Source organism: Phodopus roborovskii, unplaced genomic scaffold (genome assembly GCF_943737965.1).
Source record: "Phodopus roborovskii unplaced genomic scaffold, PHOROB, whole genome shotgun sequence".
Lineage (NCBI taxonomy): Eukaryota > Metazoa > Chordata > Mammalia > Rodentia > Cricetidae > Phodopus > Phodopus roborovskii.
In genome coordinates, this window is record NW_026125677.1 from 34,550 (window position 1) to 40,381 (window position 5,832).

The 5,832-nt window shown below is 39.7% G+C and overlaps 1 pseudogene; it reads left to right on the top strand.

The window, feature by feature from the left end:
- Positions 1–334: 334 nt before the first annotated feature.
- LOC127217406 (E3 ubiquitin-protein ligase MSL2-like) lies at positions 335–2,064 on the top strand (annotated as a pseudogene).
- The last annotated feature ends 3,768 nt before the right edge of the window (positions 2,065–5,832 follow it).

Below are 5,832 nucleotides of genomic sequence, written 5' to 3' on the forward strand. Positions count from 1 at the left end.
GCCACCAGGAGAGCTGCAGGGCTAAACCAAGTGCCATTCCAGGCCAGATCATACAATCTGTGGCTACCTTGGTTGAACTCCATAGCTGATTGCTCACTAGTTTCCTTTTTCTTTGTTCTGCTCGACTAAGGGACAGAGGAGGGGCACTGAGGCCCCATGTGTGGGAGGATGCTTTAGCTTCACACACTTGATGGATTTTGGTTGCTGCTTTGGCCAGTGGTTCTGCTCAGATTTCTCCTAATAGTTGTAAACTCACAATTGTTCCCTGGCTGCTTAGAAACTTGCATCTGGAATTTCTTTTCAACTGAGAGCCATTTGTGTCCAAGTGTTTGTAATGAACCCCATGAATGCTACTGCTCTCTACATTTCCACCAACCGCCTAGTGCTCAACCATGACCCTGGAGACCCCAAGGCATTTCAAGAGATTATCAGGATCCTGCCTTACTTGCGACAGTCTCTCTCTTCCTGTGTTTGTGGACATTTGCTACAAGATCCTATTGCACCCACCAAATCCACCTGTCAACAATATGTCTGCAAAACATGTAAAGGCAAGAAAATGATAATGAAAACTTCATGTAGCTAGTGCATAGATTATGAGCACTTTGAGGGAAACAAGCAGTTAAGCATCCTGGTAAACTGCTACAAGAAACTATGTGAATATATAACCCAGACAAGACTGGCACAGGACATAAGACAGTTGATTGTTCTTTTGATATTTTAGCTTTACTCAATGAAGGATCATTGTTTTGTGAGGACATAGAGAAACCTTCAGACTCATCCTTCACTCTGTGTTTGACACAGTCCCCTTTACCTTCAACCTCAGAACCCATAGCAGATCCCCATGCTAATTTATCTCCAAAGTCTGAAAGTGCCCTCAGCATTGCTATTGGCAGTTCTGTTGTCAATGGTTTGCCTACTTACAAAGGGCTTCAATAGATAGATTTGGTATAAATATCCCCTCACCCGAACATCCAAATATGATCGACATGTATAATACTGTTGATATAAAAACTGAGGATCTGTATGAGAGCCTGTCACCTGTCTGTGACACGGTAGCCACTGATTTGTGCTCCACAAGTATTGATATCTGGAGTTTCTGTGAAGAGCCAAAACCTGGTGACTCTCTTTTGCTGAGTGATGAGAAAGTAATCCGCAGTTTAGAAACTGTTTCAAATACAGAGGTTGGATGTCCTAATTTGCATCCAAATTTGGAAGCCACTGTATCCAGTGAACCTTTTTTGCAGCTTTCTTCCAAGTCTCTTAGCCATAATATTTTTATGTCTACCAGCCCTATACCCCATGTGTAATCATGTACAGCAGCAACTCCAAAGGTAGCAAAGTTGAATCGAAAAAGAACCAGATATGAAAGATACAGTGAAAAAGTTCAGTCACTTCCAATTTCTACCATAATCAGAGGCACAACCCTTGGGGCATCTGCTCCTGAGACAGTGAAGCATGAAAGGAAAATCTTCCTTCAACCTATAGCTACTGTTTCCAATTGAGGTACAACACCCAAGACCACCAAAACTGTACTTTTATCTACTAAAAGCATGAAAAATTGTCATGAACATGGATCCAAGAAATCCCACTCTAAATCCAAGCCAGGTATTCTTTAAAAAGACTAGGCAGGAAAGGTAAAGATTCTTAGTCATCATGTTATGCCAGGAAGTCCTACCAAGTCTGTGTGCAAAAAGCCCCAGGGAAAGAAAGGATGTAAATGTGGGCATGCTATGCAAAATCCAGGTAATCTTACATGCAGCAGCCAGTACTGACATTGTTACTCTAACCAGAAAGCCTGCATTCATTGCAGATGCTGAAGGCTGCCAGAACTCCTACCCGGCCAATGGGGAGAAGAAGCTGGAGGCATTTGCTGTGCAAGTGAGGGCCTTGGAGCAGAGCAGACTCACTTTGGGTGTTAATGTGACCAGCAATGCTGTGCGCAACACAAGTACCAGTACCAGTGTTATCAATGTCACTGGGTCCCCAGTAATGACATCTTTAGCTGCCAGTACAAATGATAACAAAAGTTAGAATGAAGCTATGGATATGAGATTTGAATGTTAACTCAATGTGTCTTGAAGCCTACCCTTGGTAGGAAATAGCTACAGTTTTATGGCAGCTATTCTGTTGGTTTAACTTGCCAGAATTCCTGCATATAGATCACTTGTATCATGTGTTTTCATTGCTAAGTTATATGTGTTAGTGTCGTGGAAACAGTGTGCAGATAATGGAGGAGTACCCTACAATTATATGTTCTTAGTTCTTACAGAACCTGAGAGTTTGAGAACAAATGCTGATGCAAGATGCAACTGATTTATACAAAATGAACTTTGGCAAGGAAAATAACCTCATTGTTTTTGATCATGCTTTGTGCATAATCAAAGTTGATGATTAAATGTAAGGAAGTAGCATCAAGTAAGTTCATCAGGATTGTGCTAGTTTTTTTTTTTTTTTTTTTTTTTAATAGTGATTAGTTTATCAGGCACAGCCTTCTGATTTCTGATGCCACAGAGAACTTTCTCCTGTTGAAAATTTGACGTGTTCAGCTCAACTTTTGCACTGACATAATACCGATTATGATCATGAAAATTGGCTACTGGCTTGTATGAAGCAGTTCTTAAATCAGCAGCATCAGCAGTATTATGAAAGAAAATTTCCCACTCATTAGGATGTCTTAAGAAATCTGTCTTTTACCTATATAATAAGAATTTTGTGACTCTAAAGACCCAATAAACTCTACCAGGGAAGTCCTACAGTTGATAAACACCTTGATCAAACTAGCAGGATACAAGATAAACTCAAAAAAATCAGTAGCCCTATTTTTTTCAGACGACAAGGAGACAGAGAAAGAAATCAGAGAAACATCACCCTTTACAATAGCCACAAGCAACATAAACTATCTTGGTGTAATGCTTACCAAACAAGTAAAAGACCTATATAATAAGAACTTTGTGACTCTAAAGAAAGAAATTAAAGAAGATACCAGAAAATGGAAAGACCTCCCATGCTCTTGGTTAGGTAGAATAAACATAGTAAAAATGGCAATCTCACCAAAAGCAATCTACAGATTCAATGCAATCCCCATTAAAATCCCACCACAATTCTTCACCGACCTTGAAAGGATAATAATCAACATTATATGGAAAAACAAAAGACCCAGGATAGCCAAAACAACCCTATACAATAAAAGAACTTCAGGAGGCATCACCATTCCTGACTTTAAGTTCTACTACAGAGCTATAGTTCTGAAAACAGCTTGGTATTGGCATAAAAATAGACAGGAAGACCAATGGAATCGGATTGAAAATCCTGATATTAATCCACGCACCTATGAACACCTGATTTTCGACAAAACAGCTAAAATTATACAATGGGGCAAAGACAGCATCTTCAACAAATGGTGCTGGCACAAAAGGATGAGGGTGTGTAGAAGACTGCAGATAGACCCATGTCTGTTGCCAAGCACAAAACTCAAGTCCAAATGGATCAAAGACCTCAACATCAATCCAGCCATATTGAACCTCATAGAAGAGAAAGTAGGAGGTACCCTTGAACAAATTGGTATAGGAGAACACTTCTTGAATATAACTCCAGGGGCACAGACACTGAAAGAAACAATAAATAAATGGGACCTCTTCAAACTTAGAAGCTTCTGTAAGGCAAAGCACAAGACCAAACGGCAGCCCACAGACTGGGAAAAGATTTTCACCAATCCTATATCCAACAAAGGGCTGATCTCCCAAATATACAAAGAACTCAAGAAACTAGTCAACAAAACACCAAATAACCCTATTAAAAAATGGGGTGCAGAACTGAAGAAAGAATTCTCAATGGAGGAAATCAAAAAGGCTGAAAGACACTTAAGAAAATGCTCCACATCCTTAGCTATCAGGGAAATGCAAACCAAAACAACTTTGAGATACCATCTTAACCCTGCAAGAATGGCAGGATTATTCTAAGAGATTCACATAAAGTCCTTCACAGAACTGGGAAGGGACAAGTCCCCCAGAGCTCAGGTGAAGTGGGGGAGGACAGCGAATGAGAGAGAAGTAGAAGAAAATGAGGGGGAGGAAAGGAAAACATGTGCGACCAGGAATATTGAGCCTGGTTAGGAATAGAAGATAGGAAAAAGAGAGAGACAGACAGAGACAGAGAGAGAGAACATAAAAGAGGGAGCCAATATTGGTTTGAAGATAAAATTGAACACAAAGAAAGGTCGAGAGAAGTATAAGACAGCTCCCAACTAACAAGTTGAGCTTACGGGGAAAGGCTATCATAAATGCCCTTCCCAGAGAGTGAGATCAACAACTAACTTCTCCAGGGCGCCCTCAACTAATGCCTGTTGAAAACAGGATCAAACACCCATACATAAACACTGAGTCAAACTAGAACTGAGATGCAGATGGAGAGGACAAGACCATGCTGCAGAAACACATAGAGACAGCTTACCTCAACAAGGAGGAGCTAGTGGCCACTAGACTGATAGCTGGGAAGCCAGCATGGGACTGACTCAGGCCCCCCTGATTATGGGTCTCAGCCAGAAGGACTGAGCAGTCAAAGAGACCTCAGAGAGTGGAGCCAGGATGTATCCCTGGTTCACAAAAGAACTTTGCGAACATATCCCCCATGGAGGGATAACTGCTTAAACTAGAGACAGGAGAGCAGTCCTAGTCCCTACTTCCCAAGACCTGTCAGATCTACATGACCCCAACTGGATGGCACTCCCCTACATATGGAATTGGGGTGGGGGGATTGGAGGGGAGGGTGTTTAGAGTGCATGTGAGAGGGCAGAGAGGGTAAATAGGGAGGGAAGGAGGGAGGGAGGGCTGGGGGGGAGGGAGCGATGGAGGGAGAGGGAACTGGGATCGACATGTAAAATAATAAAAATGCTTTGACTCCAAAATTTAAGTTGATGGACAAGTTACTGGGGAAAATGATTTCTATTTTTGTTTCCACAGAAAATGAAAAGATGTGGATTCCTTTCAGCCTAATGTGGTTTGATCACGCCAGACCGCCTGAAACAGAGTACAAGCTGATCCTACATTCAAAACAGCTGGACAAAACAGCCCTACAGACTACAGCCAGGATATCTGAATCTTCTTCGAATCCCCCAAGACAGCGCCCCTTACTAGCAGGAAGTATTTTGGAAATAACGACGCCCAAATTCCCAAATATTGTGTATAAATGTTTGTTTTCATTTAATTGGACTGTTATATAAAATTAAATAAAATTAAAAAAAATTATAAAAAAATCTGTCTTTTAAAAGAAAGATGTCTTTAAAAAGTGAACAAATAAATTCTGTCTTACCACTAATGTTAAGCAGTTTATACTTTAAATATTTGAGGTCAGCCCCCTTTCTAATTTCTGACTCACTTCTATGAAAAAATTTTAAGTCCTTTCATTTCAGCAATGTTCTATTTGTTAAATAAAGTGAAGGGTCGTTTTATTCTGAACATAATTGAATTTATATAGTTCATAACATATTTTACAAAATATAAAATTTTTAAAAATTGGGTTATACTTAGAATAATTTTTGAATAATGCCCTAAATGTTCCCAGATTTGTACATTATATTTATAGCCATTGATGATTTATTTGATTTTTTTTTCCTGTTTATTTGCCACAGTCATTACATTGAATATGCTCCCTTTTTTCTTTGTCTTTTTTTTTCCTTTTTTGTATTTTTGCTTTTGAAGGGTGCTGTTCGTAAGGAAGGCTTCTTTATCAAGACTTAATAAAATGCCTTTGATGAACCTTGTGCATTTAGGTGGGTGCAAATCTTGTAATATTTTCTTTAGAATATTATTTTGCATGTAAATGGAAACTGTGTTT